Source organism: Crocuta crocuta, unplaced genomic scaffold, assembly GCF_008692635.1.
Source record: "Crocuta crocuta isolate KB4526 unplaced genomic scaffold, BGI_CrCroc_1.0 scaffold502, whole genome shotgun sequence".
Classification (NCBI taxonomy): Eukaryota; Metazoa; Chordata; class Mammalia; order Carnivora; family Hyaenidae; genus Crocuta; species Crocuta crocuta.
In genome coordinates, this window is record NW_027533269.1 from 22,926 (window position 1) to 43,068 (window position 20,143).

Genomic DNA, 20,143 nt, shown 5'->3' on the forward strand with positions numbered 1-20,143 from the left:
CACATATGAACAACGTGCATAACGTGAAAGTCTACCAGACTTTGACAACACAAGAAGTTGCCTCAGCTCAAACTATTATTGCTCGCTCAATCAGGTACATGTTTCAAGATAAGACCACAAACCAATCTAAGGATAACTCTGCATAGTCAAGCGTTCTAAGGACACTGACTGTACTAGCAACTCTGCAGTTTCCTAATTTTTACGAATCCTTCCCAAAATCTTAAAAACTAACTAGAGGCCCCAAATTCCTACATGCACCCTTCCTCTGGAGACACTCACAGTTCCTCTGGTGTCTGACTCCTTTGGTGCAGCTAGCTAATGAACCTAGCTTTGATGACACGTGAGATCTTGCTGGGTTTTGGTCAGTCGATGGCACCAGTGTAAATGAGCCAAGGGTTCCCTTTTGGACATGCAATGGCTTTACCTTAATAGGCAAAGGAATTAAATACTGCATTCTACACACAAATGCCTCACAACATTACCAGCATTGAATAAAACCTCATCTGGATTATCTATGGCAATTTGATTAAACAAATAAATGTGTATGGATTTGCAGATATAAAACTGCTAACCAACCCGTGTTAGTGGAAAAACTTGTAATCTTTAAGAAATACTAACTAAAAATAACTTCCCCATAGGTAAGAATGTACATTTGATATGCTTTTCCGAAACTCTGATAGATTGATTTTAAGTTAATTACTCTAGCAAACCACTATAAAAATCAATGAAAAATTATAAATGCAATGGCATTTGGCACAGCATTGTTGTGAATATGCTTTATTTTTCAGCAAAAAATGAATCCTAGCCATGACAAAGTATTTCGTATCTGAATATTTTAAGCTAAGGGAAAACTTCATTGATGAGTACATATTGTAATGTTCCATGTTTTTAATGTTTTATGGAGATTATAATTAAGCTGCAGTCAATAAGCAGGTTTTAAACTTAGGTTTCATGATCCTTTTGACTTCACACTTTTACATGGAGACATTTCTCTTCAAAGCACGACAAATGTCAGAATCCATCAAAAATTATCTTATTCAAACTATGATTTCCAAAAGAAAGGGTTCTGTGCTGGTCGTCTTTGAAAGTTTTCACACCTACAAAAGCAAAACATATTTACAGGAAAATTAAGATCTTTTGTATTCTACCAAATGACTTATTAAAAAGCAAACAACTTGCAACGTCACTTCTAAAAAGCTGAGATCAAAAAGCTAAAAAATTAATCTGGAAGTTTAATTATTCTCATAAAAGGACAGCAAGCATTGTGAGTTAAGTATGACTGGTCTGTAACAGAGAGCACAAATCACAGTAAATTTTATTAAATTTTGACCTTCTGCAAATATGACAGCTAGAAGGGACCTCAGAAAAAATCCAAATCTATCTCCCCCTCCCTCCTGTCATACATTATCAGTAGAGAGGAAGAATTTGCTCAAGGCCACATACCTACATTTTAACAGATCTCAAACCTAATACCTTCCAGGGCTCTCCAGGCTACAACATTCTACCACTGCTCAACAAATCCTCCTTCTGCATCCCACCACTGGGATGTTCAAGGCGAAAAGAATACATATAAACAAGAAAGATGGGAAAGCTGAGAAATAAATTTGATTAATCATCAAGTATTGATGCAGTAGAAACCACCCTAATGCCTTATACAAGTCTACGGTAGACCAAGTCTTTCTAAACTTATGAAAAAAACCTTCCTTTGTATTTCAAGGCTCCACTATGGTTACTTATAATTTAAAATATGTAGAAATTTACAATCCTTAATTGTGTTCCCTAAAAGCAGGCAATTGTAGTTTCCAGACTTTATCAATTCAATGGCTACTATATAATAGGATATTCAGGCTAAGAACATTCCTCGCCATGAACTCCAGAGTACACTTTTTCACGGCATGCCACCGTGAATGTATGCTGATGTTCACAGTAAAAGAATATGTTTAAAAGTCAAAGAAGAAATACATTCAGAGGCAAAAAATATATACAGTTACTAAAACCCTTCATATTCGAGATACAAAGGTTCCCATACCATTTCAGAACCACATTTGCTGGAATGAACACTTCAGATGGACTTGGTGTCATCTGGGCCTGAGACACAACAAATGATGAGCCAAAATTGTACAATTTGTCCAACATCTTTTGCGTGAACTGAAAGTTAATAATGAAGAGATTAATGAATGCTACCAAATATTCCACTTAGACCGGAATATTTTTAATTAAAAACGTTTCTGCAGTATTCTGATGTAGTATCTCCCATTACAAGTAGTAAAAACAAAGAAAAAGTTCCTTGTACCCACAGCCCCTTCAAGCGACCAAACCATTTATCTGCTGTCCTCCACAACTATACTCATCAAGAGTCCTCTATACTCACTACTGTTTGCACCTCCTCCTCCTCTCCAACTCATTCCAAACTCCCTCACTACCACCCTGAACTCTTATCCACCTCTTTAATGGCTTCTATCTTGCTGAATCTAGCGGTTACCTCTTAGCCTTCCTCTCAACCCACTGGCAAGGCTACTGCTGATACTTCCTTCTTAAAAACCATTCTTTGCTTGGCTGCCACAACACTCATCTTGGGGTATTCTCCTACTTGAATGCTCTTTTTCTCTCTCTTCATTTCTTAACCTTCTCAAATTTGAAATGGCCTTGGGCTCAAATTTTCTATTTATAGTTATGTCTCGGGGCCCCTGGGTGGCTTAGTCGGTTAAGCGTCCGACTTTCGCTTAGGTCATGATCTCGCGGTTCGTGGGTTCGAGCCCCGCGTCGGGCTCTGTGCTGACTGCCAGCTCAGAGCCTGGAGCCTGTTTCTGAGTCTGTGTCTCCCTCTCTCTCTGACCCTCCCCTGCTCATGCTGTCTCTCTCTCTCCTAGAAATTAAAAAAAAAAAAATTTAAAGTTATGTCGCTAGTAACCACAATCCTACAAAACTCTAGACCCTACCTCTACACTGATGACTCCCACAGATGGATCTGTGTCCCAGACTTCTCTCTTAAACTGCAGACTGGTCATCTCCAGCTGGATTTCTAACAGGCAGACCCAAACTTAGTACAACCAAAATCCAACTCCTGATTCCTCTCCTGTTCATACTTGTGTGCAGTATTCCTGTGTGCAAGTTCCTCGGGGCAGCATCCTTGGGCCACAGTTGATGACTCTCATTAATCTCAGACCTTACATGTGATCCACACCATGAAGCACTACTGGATCAACCTTCAAATTATCACCAGAAATCAACTATCGGCATGCCTCGGACATAATGCTATTCAGTTCCAGACCAGTGCAGTAAAGTGAGTCAACTGAAAGTTTTGGTTTTCTAGTGCAGATATAAATTATGTTTATACTACACTGTAGCCTGTTAAGTATGCACTACCCTTATGTCGGACAAAATGTACATAGCTTCATTAAAAAATACATTCTTGCTCAAAAGTGCTAAACGTCATCTGAGCTTTCAGAGAGTCATAATCTTTCTGTTGATGGAGGGTCTTGCCTCAATGTTATGGCTGCTGACTGATCAAGGGTGGTGGTTTTTGAAGACTGGCATGGCTGAGGCAATTTCTTAAAAGAAGACAACAATGAAGTCAGCCTCACAGATTGTTTCTTCTCTTCACTTGAACCCTTAGAAGCCATGGTAGGGTTATTCATTGGCTTAATTTCAACACTGTTGTCTCAGGGAATAGGGAGACCCTAGGAGAGGGAGAAAGATGGGGGAATAGTTGCTAGGTGGAGCAGTCAGAAAACACACAACACAAAGCGATTATGTTCTCCATCGTCTATGGGCACAGTTCATGGCGCCCCAAAACAATTACAATAGTAATACCAAAGGTCATTGATCAGACAGCACCGTAACAAGTATAATAACAAAAAAGTTTGAAATATTGCAAGAATGACCAAAATGTTCAAAGAGACATCAAGTGAGCACTGCTGTTGGGACCATTGTGCTGACAGATCTGCTCCATTCGGGGCTGCCACAAACCTTCAACATATAAAAAAAATCCAGTATCTGTGAGGGGCACTACAGTAAAGTGCAATAAAACAAGATATGCCAGTACTTGTAATCACCTTGACATCCACCTTCCAAGACTTCACTGGTTCACGTCATTGTCATCTCTCATCTAGATTTTCATAAGAGCCTCCTAATCGATCTTCCTCCTCCCCACTCCAACGTCTCTCCAGGAATGCAAAAGTGACCCTTTTAAAATGTAAGTTGGATCCCTTTACTCTTCTCAAAACTCTTTCATGTTTTCTTTTCCAAACAGAATATAAGCTAAAGTCCTTATAAAAGCCAATAAAGTGCCATGATTTTATCGTGTGTCTACCTCCCCAATTACTCCCATCTCTCACCCTTGTTCACTGGACTCCAGCCACAAAGACCTTCCTTCCTATTATTTTCCAAACAACAGATTTCTACCTCGGGGCTTCTGTATTAGCTCCTCTTTTGCCTACACCATTCTCCCCGTTAGCCTTTTGTCATACAGATGTTAAAAGTAATCATCATACAGGTACCTGGGTGACTCAGCTGGTTGAGAGTCCAGCCTCAGGCTCAGGGCATCATCTCCCGGTTCATGAGTTCGAGCCCCGCATCAGGCTTGCTGCTGTCAGGGAGGAGTCAGCTTCGGATCCTCTGTCCCTTCTCTCTCTCCATACCTCCCCCACACGTGCTCTCTCAAAAGGAAACATTTGAAAAACAAGTCAATCATCATGGACTTATACCAGTGCTGGCTCCTTGAGGAAAAGAATCTTGCTTATAAAATTCACAACTATACACCTACATCTTAGTCTACTCACTGTGGGAGGGGAAAAAAGTTAATATTTAGTCCGATGTTTAAATTGCTTTGAGCTATTTCATCACTATACACAAGGCTCATCAAAGTTTTACAAATTTTAAAAGTACCTACGGAAGAAAGCAGACGAGTTTAAATTATCCACAGAAGCCACTAACTTATGTCCTATGTATTCACCTTCAGTTTTACATGTTTTCTACCATGAAGCTGATTTTTAAAGTACAGAGCTGGGTTTTAAAATTCTTTTAGAAAATAATGAAATTTTTTCATTACCTGAGGAATGTATTGCATTACCTGAGTAATTGCAATTTATTGCAATTACCTGAGTGAATGAGTCAACTGATGATACAGCAGCACTGCCTGTATCATTACCTGATATTGCATTACCTGAGTGAATGAGTCAACTGATGATACAGCAGCACTGCCTCCTGGAGTCTGTTGAGCCAAACTGTCCAATAACTCCACTGAAATTCCAATCTGAGCAACAGATGGAGTTCCAACAATATTCAGGGCTCCAAAACGGTGTTGGCTTCCTTCTCCTGAAACAAATTAACATGTACCACAAATTTCAGCTTTAACTTTTGGCCAAATTCCTTTGTAAATGTGTGAAAAACCTCTGACGTACATGCATGAAAATGTTGTTCTATCAAAATGTGTCTCTTTTCACACCCATGCAAAAGGCTAGTGTTAACCACACTAACAAAGAAAACTGGAATTTTCCCCACCAGAAGAAAAGATGTTACTTTTCTAAAACTTATTCAAACTCCTGCAGCTAACAATGAAAAGGAACAGAATGAGAAAAATAAATGCATAAGCATAAATTACATAAAAATGTTCTCAATGCTCACTCCAAGGGAAGGATAGTTTTTAAGATTTTCAAGTTAGTTTTAACATTTTCTCATCATCCCACGTAGAAAGCTATTAAAGTGCATTATTACTGATCCATGACACGGTATATTTTACTAACGGTCATGGATCATTCTCACTTAACAGCTGATGATGTTTCAAACGAACAGTGAAGAGGCTTATTAATGGAAAACACTCATTAATTTTTTCTCTATATAAATCAATGTATCATTAAGTATACATCTGAGCCTGTAAGTGCCATCTAGCTTTTATACGTGGAGAATAGAGGCCAATCTTTTAAATTCACATACAAAATAACCAGAAAAGTTGGTCTGAAAAAAAAATTCGTACAATAGATTTTTGGATCATCTGCTGTTTTCATAGAACCATAACATGTTTAATCAAATATTGAAGAACAGAAACTAGGGGTAACATCATGCCAAATGAATAGAACATTCATTACAAATACCAAAACATGGGCTGTTACTTTCAAGGCTACGACTGAACCGAGGGACAGGGGATGGGTCCGAGGTAAGTTAAAATGCCACAAAGCCTGCTATTCTTACCTACAGTCAGTGGTTTTCTTGATTAAATGCTCCCCTGGTTACTAGAAAATTTTGGTTAGTTCCAGAGTTCTGAAAAACACTCTGGCAGTTCTTGCCAATTTTTGTTGCTGCTGTTGCTTTTCCGGAGGGATGGACTTTTGAAGTTCTTTTGAAGTTTTAATTGTTTGAAACCTAGAATTATGCTAAGTCCAAAAATGTACTACTATTTGTCTGCATAATAGGTTCCAAAGACCTCAATCGAGGAAACCTTATATTGCCTTAGTTTTAAGTACTCGGGGACTGAGCTGCCTTTCAAGCAGAAAGCCTTGTCATCTCTAACCTCCTCTTTGATGACATGCAAGCCCTAGGCAAATTACTATGTAAACCAGGCTTAAGACTCACTGTAAGACATGGGGACTAAGGAACTAGTCTGACTTCATATTAAAGCTCTTCTGGAACTAAAACAACTTAAGAGGGGGGAAAGAAATCAAAAGTCTTCGGCAATCTTTATATTTTCAAGGAGATCCCCTGTGCAATTAAATCATTCTCTTATTTCACTCTTATTCTCAAAGTGGGCTGGACACAGTGGATGATAACCTTCGAGTACAAAGGTTCTCGTTTGTAAGCTATAAAATACTAGGGAGAAACATAGGGACATAATATCCAACCTTGTATTTCATTTTGGATCTGAATTCATGACAGCAAAAGTGAAAAGGAAAACACAATCATTTAAACGGAGTCTTAGTGTCAAAAGGGTAAACAAAAACAGAGGAAGTAATACATACATCCAACCTGGTCTTGAAGAAAAAATTAGATAAATTCCTCAGTAACATTCTAATAGTAAAAGAAACAGAAAAGCATTCAAAGGTATTTCTCAAAATGTCCCTTTTCAACACAAGTCAGGTACAAGGCACTACTCAGATGAAGAAATTCTACAATTTTTAGTCTTTTACTAGTCTAGTCTTTTACTGTTAGTATACAAGGGAAAGCAGTCATCATATTTACTACCTGGGTCTAATGGAGTCTTTAAATATATACATATTTTAAAAGTCATTTTACAAAACTTTTTCACAGGAATATACTGAAACACAACTTTATTAGGATTGTTAATAAGCATTAAAATATAACAACTCCAAATACTCATCCCACATTTCCCAGTTTTTTACGTTTATATATAACCTAAATGAGCCTCATTCTCTTGAATACAATCGTTCCCTATCATGAATAAATGTGGGACGTATCCATCTTAGAAATCTAACTCCTGATTTTACACACATCTTCTTTTTTTTTTTTAATGTTTTAATTATTTCTAGGAGAGAGAGAGAGAGAGAGAGAGACAGCGTGAGCAGGGGAGGGTCAGAGAGAGAGGGAGTCACAGACTGAAACAGGCTCCAGGCTCTGAGCTGGCCGTCAGCACAGAGCCCGACGCGGGGCTCGAACCCACGAACCGCGAGATCATGACCTAAGCGAAAGTCGGACGCTTAACCGACTAAGCCACCCAGGCGCCCCTTTAAACACATCTTCTAATAGGTTCTGAATTATCATTACTTCTTCTAACAATCATGTTGTCAAAAAGCAATACCTCAAATCTTAAAACGCTGAACTATTTAATGGTCACAACTTGTCAAAGGATGGCCATCTTCTTTGATCCACAATTTGCAACACACTGTCATTTTTAGACTTATAAAATTATTTAGAATAATCAATCCAATTCATTGGTTTCATCACTACACCTATTGCTTTCTAATTACCTTGTACACACACCTACTTTCAGCAATGTCCACTTACAAAGTGTATCAATGTTAGAGGAAACACATGAAAGATTCCCAGCATACATCATTTTACTCCATGTTAAAGGCTTTGTCACAAAATAACGTATGATTAACTCCTCTTTGTTAAATAACTAAATGGGTAGGAGTACCATCTTTTCTTTCGGCCCTTACAAATGAACTGCTCAGTCATCAGTATCTTAGTATGAGAAAATTCACCCAAGACAATATCATCTGAAGACGCAGTCTGAGACCTCTCTTAGATGATCCACTTCACCATCATCACTGGAGTTTAGAATGCTATTTGCCTCTTTATATCATTGTCTGATTCATACAATAACTGTGAAACGTGTTCCTGTCAATGTTCTTCTCTTTGCAATTATAAACAAAACATAACAAATTATGAATGTCTAATTCTGTTCAATATAAGCAAAGAGCAGACCATAAAGATGGTGTCTCCAGTCTCCTTTTACACTTCCTGAAAGATGAAATGATCTTTTGGATGCAGCTATGTGAAACTGTAGGGTAATGCAATGGCGACTTAGGTGCACAGAGCAAATTTGGCCCACAACCTATTTTCATATGAGCAGTGAGCTAAGAATACTTTTTACCTTTTCAAAAGGTTGTTTAAAGATGAATATTCTACAGGGCTGCCTGGATGGCTCAGTTGGTTAAGTACTGAACTCTTGATATCAGTCCAAGGTGTGATCTCACAGTCGCGAGATCCAGCCCTAGGTTGAGTGAGCGTGAAGCCTCCTTGGGATTCTCTCTCCCTCTCTCTTTGCCCCTGCCCTGTTCCCTCACACACACATGCTCTCAAAGGAAATAAACATTTTTAAAAAGTATATGCTACAGAGACCATATGTGGCCCATAAAGCTTGAAATATATCCTATCTTACCCTTTACACAAATGTTTGCTAACCTCTGCTGTAATTCCATCATTCTTCCACTTTCTGATAATTTCAGCCTCTGTTTTTAATTTCTGCAGGGTTGAGAGTAATTGATATGTAATGAATAATTCCTTGGATGACAGAGTAAAATGTTTCATGATATAGGAAAAATAAGATTTTATGTTTTTAAAATATTTTTTAATGTTTTATTTATTTCTTAGAGAGAGAGAAAAAGAGAGAGACAGAGAGACAGCATGAGCTGGGCAGGGTCAGAGAGAGAGACAGATACAGATTCTGAAACACGCTCCAAGCTCTGAGCTGACAGTCAGCACAGAGCCCGACGCGCGGCTCAAACCCACGAACCCTGAGATCATGACCTGAGCCGAAGTCAGACACTTAACCGANTACTATCCCCAAATGCATCTTAGATTTATAAAACGGTAGAGTAGTTCCACATGGCAATTGAAATATAGAATGCCTTTTAAAAATATGGAAGCAAATGTTCTAGTCTTTAGAAGACCTCCACAGAAGAATACAACTCAGGAAATACCAGTTTTCTAAAAGTTCTAAATACCCTAAAGGGGAAACTAAAAATTAAAAGTGAGTCCACTGGTGAAGACATGGAAGGTGTGCATGGCAACAAAAAGATGACTAAAGAAAGCACTTGTGCTAACAATAAGTAATTCAGTTTAAAGTGTCATTTGAATAGGACTTATGCTAAAAAGCTACATAAAATGGCTTAATTATGCCCGCATCAAAGCCTTCTTGGTACTGAATATAAATATTTAGAAATCAGTAATCGATTTCCAAAACCTCTTTGCTTCATTTCTACTGATAGCCTCACAACCCTGAAATTACATTTTTCACTCATGCATCGTTCAAGAGCAATGTGACCATCAAAGGTTTATCAACAACATGTATTTTAAACCTGAGTAAAATGATGATGTATCTGACATTATAATACATCTACAAAGGAAAGTCTGGTGTCTTTTTGTTTTTTTACATTTTTCCAATTTTTTGAGAGAGAGAGAGTGATAAAGAGAATTTTTTGAGGGAGAGTGTGAGTGCGGGAGGGGCAGAGAGAGAGGGAGACACAGAATTCAAGCAGGCTCCAGGCTCTGAGTTGTCAGCACAGAGCCAGGTGCGGGGCTTGAACCCACGAGTGGGGAGATCATGACCTGAGCCGAAGTCAGATGCTTAATCCACTGAGCCACCCTGGGGCCCCAAGAACTCGAATGGCTGAAATGTAGTTAAACAAGCAGTACTTACCAAGTCCATCACGTGGTAAATATTACAGTATTTCATAAAGTCCGTCACTGTGCTCTATAAGCACATACAGTAAACGATACAAACAGAGCTTACATTCTAATGGGAGCAGTAACAGATACTTAATCTTTCTGAATAGGCTCCATTTTCTGGGTGATTTTTAAGATCTTTCCTTGATCTTTCCATCATTTTATAAAAATGAAGAACCATTTCTTAAGTACCAACTATGTGACAGGCACTATTACGCATTTTGTATTTGTTATCTCTAATGCTCGCAAAAACACTTGCACTGTAGGCATTAGGATATCCATTTTACCTGAAATCCCCTCTAAAGTTAAAGAACTTGGTCAAGATTACACAGCTAGTAACTAGGATTCAGGGTAGCTCTATCAACCTCTAAACTTGATATTCATTCTAGTTCATTATCCCACCTGTTTATACTAATCTCCATGATATGAACTCTTCACTGATTTTTACTCAGTCCTTAGTTTCCAAGAAGCCATTCACGAAAGCAAGTCAAGAAATGTCAGGAAGTAAAAGGTTTCCTTGTATTTTGGCTTATAGCTCTATTTCATGTGAATAGACTAATANATCCACTGAGCCACCCTGGGGCCCCAAGAACTCGAATGGCTGAAATGTAGTTAAACAAGCAGTACTTACCAAGTCCATCACGTGGTAAATATTACAGTATTTCATAAAGTCCGTCACTGTGCTCTATAAGCACATACAGTAAACGATACAAACAGAGCTTACATTCTAATGGGAGCAGTAACAGATACTTAATCTTTCTGAATAGGCTCCATTTTCTGGGTGATTTTTAAGATCTTTCCTTGATCTTTCCATCATTTTATAAAAATGAAGAACCATTTCTTAAGTACCAACTATGTGACAGGCACTATTATGCATTTTGTATTTGTTATCTCTAATGCTCGCAAAAACACTTGCACTGTAGGCATTAGGATATCCATTTTACCTGAAATCCCCTCTAAAGTTAAAGAACTTGGTCAAGATTACACAGCTAGTAACTAGGATTCAGGGTAGCTCTATCAACCTCTAAACTTGATATTCATTCTAGTTCATTATCCCACCTGTTTATACTAATCTCCATGATATGAACTCTTCACTGATTTTTACTCAGTCCTTAGTTTCCAAGAAGCCATTCACGAAAGCAAGTCAAGAAATGTCAGGAAGTAAAAGGTTTCCTTGTATTTTGGCTTATAGCTCTATTTCATGTGAATAGACTAATAACATCATCTTGAATTCATGTTGTCGTTTCTAATCCCCTTGACAAGCTCAACCCAATTTTAAAACAAAAACTAGAATAAGTGTAAAAGTTTCCTCCAGGTAACTGAGCTAAATGAAATTAGAGAAGACCATGTATGCCATGTGCAGAGAAAGCCAAAGTGAGGACAAAAAAATAGGCAAGCCAAAAAAAGAGCAGAATTATAAAGAAGAAATTCAAATGATGATTTATAATAAGCTTTGAAAACATTTCTTAAAAATTCCTTTTAGGTCCTAAGCATTTTTTCACAGTTATTTTTAAGGTCACTGTCATGACTGACACACAAAGGCTGAGCAACTGTGCCCGATTAAAGACCGAAGACAATTAAATGCAATGCACGATACTAACGGGATCTTAGATGAAGGCAATAATGCTTCTTACTAAAGGCATTATTAGGAAAACTGGTAAAACTTTCATGTATGCTGTGTATTAGACAAGAGTACTGTATTCATCATACGTTTACTGTACTATGATTACATAAGAGAATACCTTTGTATTCTGATATATTTAAGAGTAAAGGGGCATAAGATCTACAACCTATTCTCAAAAGTTTCAGAAAATGTATATATATATATATATATACACACACATACACACACGTAGATAGATCTCCAGAGAATGTTATATATAATGTAGCAAAACTGATGAATGTTGGGAGAAGAACATAAGAAATTCTTTATAGTCTTCCTGTCATTTTGCTCTAATTTTAAAATTATTTCAAAATAAAGTTGTTCTAAATCTCTAATGCAAAAAAGAATTTTTAAATATCAGAACAGATACATTTAGCATTACATTTCAAACTAATACTACCTCACAGTAGGCCCAGGGTGAAAGAAAGAGACAGAGAGAGAGACAGAGAGAAAGAGAGAGAGAGGGAGAGGGAGGGGAAGAAGGAGGGAGGAAAAGAGGGAGGTAGAAGGTAAAACCTCACTACAAGGTGTCAAATTTACTGTGAAGGCCTAAAACATTAATATATTAACTTTTCTCAAATAAGAGCTCAAATAAGAGCATTCTACAAAACTCTACTTCATTCATTATTTCATTCAGATAAACATATGATCCCTCTTCTGTATACCACAGGTGATTTGAACAACTATTTCTTCTTCTATTAAGTACAGTCACATATTAAAGTGCTACAAACAGTGAAAAAAATTTGTCAAGTGCCACGTCGATTCTTACTGCACCTGACCTAATGTCCTACTCCCCACTCCCCCACCTCCTCTTCCCATCTTGGCCTCTTCTGTTTCCCATCCTCCACATGATTCTCCACTGTAGACGTCACTGGCATCCTCCCTGACTGAGGCATGGAACCATTTCCTCATTGTCTTGTGAGACACGTTACAAATACTTAACCTACAGAGAAGAGGAAGGTTTTAAGGTGAACTCTGTGTGCATGAAAGAGTATGTGGATGTGGCTTAAACAAACTCTGCAAATACTATAGGAACTCCACAAATACTTACCTTTGACACACATGTGCATGCAAGTATGCATAAATGTACATAACAGAAATTCTTTCAGTTACATATTTTTAGTAAGAGAAATTGCTTCCACCTTCCAAATGTAGAATCAAAATTTTAAACCTGTTCTTAAAAGATCCTGGACTCATGCTCCTTATGTATTATGAGCCACACTTTCTTAAAGTTAACATTACATGGCACCTTATTCTTCACAGTTGTTACAGGTTTTAACAGATGTTTAAGTTATTATAAATGGACACCTGCACGTAGCCGACCTACTCCATGAATGCTGAGTTTTCCTAATCATCTTACAGTTTAATGATACTAGATAATACTTGCAAAATTCAGGGAAGATAGTTTAAGCAAAATTCAAAGAGTACAGTGAGATCTGACAATATTAATGCAATACTAGAAAAAAGTTAAGTATATGTGGAACATGGATTTCTAATTACACATACTTTCTATGTTAATGAAAGAACACACACATCAAAAACAAAACAAAAACAAAAACCCGCCTATCTCCCAAAACACCTCAAGAAAATTAAAGATCCAGCTCAGTGAAAAATTCCCAGTACAACTTGGACTTGATCATGAAGTGGTTCTTTGACCAAAACAAAGGTAAGTAAAGAATCATTTTGCCCCTGGTATTCAACTCTGAAAGCGATGAAAATTCTGAATTCTGATGAAAATGTGTATTTACTACAGACCATTAGGCTTCAGTTCTCCAGATCTGACTCTCTCACATGCTAGTTAAGATTTGCAATATGGGGGCGCCCAGGTGGCTCAGTCAGCTGAGCCTGACTCTTGATTTCGGCATGGGTCATGATGATCCCAGGTTCATGGGATTGAGCCCCACGTTGGGCTCCACGCTCAGCATGGATTCTCTCTCCCTTTCTCTCGGTCTCTCTTCCTTTGCCCCTCTCCCCCACTTGCGTGCTCTCTCACTCTCTCTCTCTGTCTCTCTAAAACAATAAGATAAAATTAAGTAAAATTAAAATAAAATAAAACAGAGCTGCAATGTTCAACTGTGGTAGGAAGATGATAAAAATAGGATATAAATATTTTAATTCAAAATAAGTCACCACAATGTCATTATTGCCATATGGCTTTTCTCATTCTATTCAGAATTTCACTGAGGGGGTTGACATAGAAAGGAAAATTGGAGATAAGGCTCTATAAAATGACAAGATCCTGTTTCCTCGTTATCCTATATAGATGTTCATTGTTAATATTAACTTATTGCACACTGTGAAAACTTAACCATGCAATTATAATCCCTAGAGGAAGCACTAAATATCGAATATAGCTTTGCAAAACACCAACAAAAGAAATATGGATTTTAAAAAATCCAAAAGGCGGCCCCAAAAGACCCAAAGAAGAAGGTAAAACTAGAAACCTAGCGTATCTATAATGTTAAGTATTAATGGAATAAGCATTTCATTTAAAAGGCAGAGATTGTAAGAACAAGGTTTCAAAACGCAGCACTTAACTAAATATTGTCGACAAGAGGCGCCTGGGTGGCCCAGTTGGTTGAGAGTCCAACTCCTGATTTCAGCTCAGGTCCTGATCCCAGTCAAGGGATCTAGCCTCAAGTCAGGCTCCGTGCTGAGAATCGAGCCTGCTTAAGATTCTCTCTCCCTCTGCCCCCCACCTCTCTCTCTCCTCGCGCTCTAGCTTAAAAAAAAAAAAGAGTAAAAACACAGGAAAAAATAGAGCATGTAAACACTAACCTTAAGAAAGCTGTGTAAATTTTAGACAAAGGCGACTTCAGATAGGAGCATTACCAGAGTTAAAGGGCATTTCATATAAATGAAAGGGACAATTCATAATCATATACATTCATAAAACAGGAAGAGACAACAACGGATATGCATTTTATTTCTTTTTCTGGCCTCCCTACTCCCTTTTCTACCTGTATCCAACATGATGCTCAAAGGCCTGGGCAATGCATTAGGCAATAAAAAGATATAAAAGGCATCACATTTGGAAAGAAAGCAGTAAAAAGACTTTTTCAAAGGCATTATGATCATCTACACAGAAAATCCTAGGCAGCTAATAAAATAAGAGCGTTGAACAAGACAGTCTATACGTGCTACCCTTTCCTTCATTCGTTAGGGTACAAATACACAAAACTCAGCTGTGTGGTCACATGAAATGCTGTAGAGTGAGGAGCACCAGGAACTCTCAATCCTTGCTGCTGGGGATGCAAACACACACAGCCACTTTGGAAGACAGTTTGGCAGCTTCTTACAAAACTAAAATACTCTTACCATAAGATCCAGCAATCACGCTCCTTGGTAGGTACCCAAAGGAGATGGAAATTTCTGTGCACACAAAAACCTATGCACGGATGTTTAGAGCAGCTTTATTCGTAGCTGCAAAAACCTGAAACCAAGATGTCCTTGACTAGGTAAATGGACAAACTGCGGCCCATCCAGACAATGGATTATTATTCAACACTAGAAAGAAATGAGCTCTCGAGAGAAAGAAGTCCTTCTGAAAAGGCTACATACTATATGACGTCAAATACATGACATTCTGGGAAAGGCAAAACAAGAGAGACTATAAAAAGGCAGTGGCTGCCCAGGATTCAGGGCCAGAGTTAAAGTGGGATGAGTCAGATGAATAGGTCGATTTTTAAGACACTGAAGACACTGTGTTATATTTTAACTATAGATGTATGTCATTAAACATTTATCCAAACACACAGGATGTACCAGTGTGAACCCGAAGAAAAACTGGACTTTGAGTGATCGATCATGATGTGTCACTGTAGGTTTATCCTTGGTAAAACAACAAAACAAAACAAAACAAAAAACCATTCTGGTGTACGATGTTGATAATGGGGGAAGCTACCTCTGTGTGGGAACAAGGGTTATGGGAAATCTGTGCACCTTCTCTCAATTTTCTTGTAAACCTGAAACTGCTCTAAAAAGAAATCAAGTCTTAAGAAAAGGTAGTTCTACTTCCATACATGTCAATAAAACAACTGAAAATGTAAAGGATGTTCATACTTATGAAAAGCCAAACTGTCCAATAAGGAAGTGATAAATCAAACCATAACTCATCAACAAAATGCAGTACTACACTATCACTTAAAACGGCTAGAGAAAACCCCCCATATCCTCTACATCTGTGTTTCTGAAAGCCTTTTAACCCACATCATCTTATCGCTTTATTTCTTCTTGTTTATAGATTTTTTTTAAGTAGGCTTCAAGTAGGCTTCACACTCAGGCCAGAACCCAACTTGGGGCTTTAACTTACAACCTTGAGATCAAGTCCTGAACTGAGATCAAGAGTTGACACTTAACCAATTGAGCCACCCAGGCCCCCCTTATCCCTTTAAATAAAAGTCTCATCTTTGATGAGATCTGAGATTGAAGGGAATCCATCTTCCTAAATCTCAAGACTCTCATCAGGAAAATTAAAGAACAGATTAAATTGTTTTTAGGCCTGCCATTCTAATAGCCCATGGCTTACTCTGTTATCATGCTTGGCGAGGATATGCTCTATTAGTTGTTTTATGTAGTATCAAGTACACTGTACGTTGATTACGACTTTCTAAGAGCTGCCATGAAAATCATGATCCGTAATCCACATTCAGTACCCTTTCTCCACGCTTCCTATACCATTTGTTTAAAAGGCCATTTTTAATCCAGGAATTCAGTTCCAACTTCCAGGAGTTTCTTCTATAGAAATACAGTGCTGGAAAATATGTACAAAGATATGTGTAAGAATAGTGTAGCATTGGTAGTAAAACAATTTAAAACAATGGAAACAACCCAAATTTCCATCAATGGAAATTGTTTAAGGAATTTAAGGTAATGCCATCCACCAGTCCACTGTTTCCAAGAGGTATATCTATATTTAATCCCCCCTCCCAAATTAACAGACTCTATTCTTTGAGCAAAACACTTTAATTTCATGAAATCTAGCCTCTTAAAAGGCAGACACTAGGGGCGCCTGGGTGGCTCTGTCAGTTAAGCCTCCGACTTCAGCTCAGGTCATGATCTCATGGTCCATGGGTTGGAGCCCTGCATCGGGCTGTGTTGACAATTCAGAGCCTGGAGCCTGCTTCAATTGTATCTCCCTCTCTCTGCCTCTCCCCCACTCACGCTCTGTCTGTCTCTCTCTCTAATATTAAAAAACATTTTTTTTAAAAAAAGAATCTCTTTTGTGTGTTCAGCTGTGTGTTTTTTTAAGATTCCACATATAATTGAAATCAGATGGTATTTGTCTTTTTCAGTCTTATTTCACTAAGCATACCACCCTCTAGGTCCATCCATATTATTGCAAATGGCAAGATCTCATTTTTAAAGCTGAGTATTATTCCACTGTGTGTGTGTGTGTGTGTGTGTGTGTGTGTGTACACACAGACACATCTTTATCCATTCGTCTACTGAGGGTCACATGAGGTACTTCCATATGAAGCTACCAGCATAGGGAATCCATAGTCAGTAATGTAGTGACAATGTATGGTAACAGATGGTAACTGTACTTATCTTGGTGAGCACTGAGTATTGTGTAGAACTGTCAAATCAACATTTATACACCTAAAATTAGTATAATATTAAATAAAAAGGAAAAACCAATACAAGACAGTCCCTGAAAGAGGCAGTGAGAGCCATGGTGTGAAATGGGAAACAAAAAGAGCAGCTGCTATCTCAAGCCTGGACATCTACATAGCTAGGAGGGGAAAGGGGCAAACACTGAATCCACCTCTAACTCGAGTGAACAGCCTTGATAAGTCAGGGTCTAACCTCACTGGATGTTCTGCTGTGGTTTGATTGATAGTGCTTGGTTTCTGCTCACCAGAGGGCTTCTGTTCACAACATCTGAAATATTATATTCAGTTAGAGTTGCTAATGCGGGTAGGGAGCATGATTTAAGAGACAGAAGGGGGTGCCCAAAGGGGGATTAATAGAAAAAAATAACACTAGGAAATGCTTTTGAGTTTATATCGCACATATATAACCAATTGTTCACTGGAACCTCAAAGCAATACATGGAGATAGGAAAAGAAAATCAGGGTGAAATGAAAGACCTATAGAACCTATACATATCTACTTTTAATATAAGATTCATAAAACAGGTTTTAATTGTGAATATTCCATCATATGTGCCAATTTCACTTGGCACACACTTCCTACGAAAGAGAAGAATCTCTTTATAGAGAGAAGAGTCTTTATATAGAACTCTCAGGATTTCATAGTTGTTATTACCAATTTTTTGCCCAACTATCTCTTTCACATTACAAAGACCAAGACAGCATCAAAAGACACAATGACAAGAGCCTCATGTAAAGAAACTTCGCATATTCCCTAACTGTCCAATCACCAAATCATATGTCTTAAGCTTATGCTTTGTTTTTTCTTTTCTTTTTTCTTTTTTATGATTTCTATATACCATGTAGGGAGGAAGGGAGGGAGGAAGAAGGGATGGTTATTTTTGTTTCTTATTATCAAACCCTTCATTATGTCTTTTCAAGTTTAAACCCTATCTATCCTAGTTGTTAGCCATCTCCCCAAGATTGCTCCCGCAAAATGTAATCACCATATAACCCCTTTCAGATCTCCAGAGTCACATAGAATCTTGTCTCAATCAAAATAACACTCAGAGTAACCGAGTTCAAGACTCCCTATCAACTGCAAATCTCTCTCCCAATAGAGTTCTCTTAACCTTCCCCAACAAGGACTGTTCTGGGAAAAGTTAAATCTTTCATTACCTAGCAGAACACTGCACAGTGCCAAAGTTCCTTTTTAAAAAAAATTTTTTTAATACTTGTTTATTTTTGAGAGAGACAGACAGAGTGCAAGCAGGGCAGGAGTGGAGAGAGAGGGACACACAGAATCTGAAGTAGGCTCCAGGCTCTGAGCTCTCAGCACGGAACTCACAAACTGTGAAATCACGACCTGAGTCTAAGTTGGACGCTTAACCTACTACTGAGCCACCAGGTGCCCCATGCCAAAGTTTCTTAAAATCAGATCTCGTGAGGGGAGCCTGGGTGGCTCAATCAGGTAAGCCTCCAACTCTTGATTTCCACTCAGGTTATGATCTCCCAGTTCATGAGTTTGAGCCCCACACCAGGTTCTGTGCAGACAGGGCAGAGGCTGCTTGCTTAGGATCTTCTGTAGCCCTCTCTCTTTGCGCCCACCCCCACTCCCCCAGCCAGTGCTTTCTCTCTCTCAAAATAAATAAATAAAAATGTTTTAAAAATGAAATTTGTTTCATACCAATTCAACTTCACAACTCAATTCTATCACAACTGCCTGAAGTGACTTCAACACATCTCTCACCCATCCTGCCATGCTACTTAGTTAGCTAAGACTGCCCAAGGTAATAAAACCTATATACCCTTAGGTTTGAAACTGCATCTCAAAGATGCAAGAATATAGATCTATTAAAAGTCCTCCTACTCTTCGGGTACTTGGGGGGTTCAGTCATTTAAGCATCCAATTCTTGACGTGGGCTCAGGTCACGATCTCATGGTTTGTGGGATCAAGCCCTGTGTTGGCTTCTGTGCTGACAGCACGGGAGCCTGCTTGGGATCCATTCTCTCTCTCTCCCTCTCTCTCTCTCAAACTAAAGAAACTTTAGTTGACAACAAAGTCAACCAATTCTTATATTTTAATAATATAAGAATTATATCCTCTAATATGAATAACATCTTATTTTTTGTAAAGAATTCTAATACTTTAAACATTCAAAAATTTAAACATTCAAAAAATACTTTTCCAAACAACTTCTTAGTAAAAAAAAATCCAAATCATTTCAACAGCATTTCATCATTTTTTAATGTTGATATGCACTATGTCTCTCAACATTTTAAGCTGCTTTACTTTTAATAAAACATTGTGCTTCAACCATCACAAATACTGCTTTGAAAATTTGTTTTAATGGATAAAATTATCAGTACATGTTATAACGGAAATTAATGACAAACCATTTAGTTTTAATGGTTTATCTATACAAGGGACGACTCCATGACAATGAGGAAGAATAAAATCTAGCTATCTGTAGCAACGTGGATGGAACTTGAGGCTCTGATGCTGAGCAAATTAGTCAGGCAGAGAAGGAAAGATACCATATGTTTGCACGTATCGGTGGATTAGGAGGAAGTTAACCGAGGACCATGGGGGAGGAGAAGGGGGAAAATACCGGGGAAGAGGGAGGGGGGGCCAACCATGAGAGACTCTTGAATGTTGAGAACAAACTGAGGTCTGATGGACATGGGGGAGGGTGGATGAAGGGCACTTGTGGGGATGAGCACTGGGTGTTCTACGGAAACCAACTTCACAATAAACTACTTA

At 38.2% G+C, this 20,143-nt stretch overlaps 1 long non-coding RNA gene across 2 annotated transcripts; it reads right to left on the minus strand.

Moving 5' to 3' along the window:
* Positions 1–688: 688 nt before the first annotated feature.
* LOC144218015 (uncharacterized) lies at positions 689–17,640 on the minus strand. Of its 2 annotated transcripts, none has more exons than XR_013331024.1 (6): positions 17,594–17,640; positions 16,314–16,538; positions 5,100–5,316; positions 4,500–4,658; positions 2,030–2,148; positions 689–1,097 (listed from the first exon to the last, which is right to left on the minus strand). It is a non-coding gene; the product is annotated as an uncharacterized LOC144218015 (long non-coding RNA). The 2 variants fall into 2 exon arrangements; XR_013331025.1 differs by having other exon boundaries at positions 5,165–5,316; positions 17,594–17,639.
* Between the last annotated feature and the right edge of the window lie 2,503 nt (positions 17,641–20,143).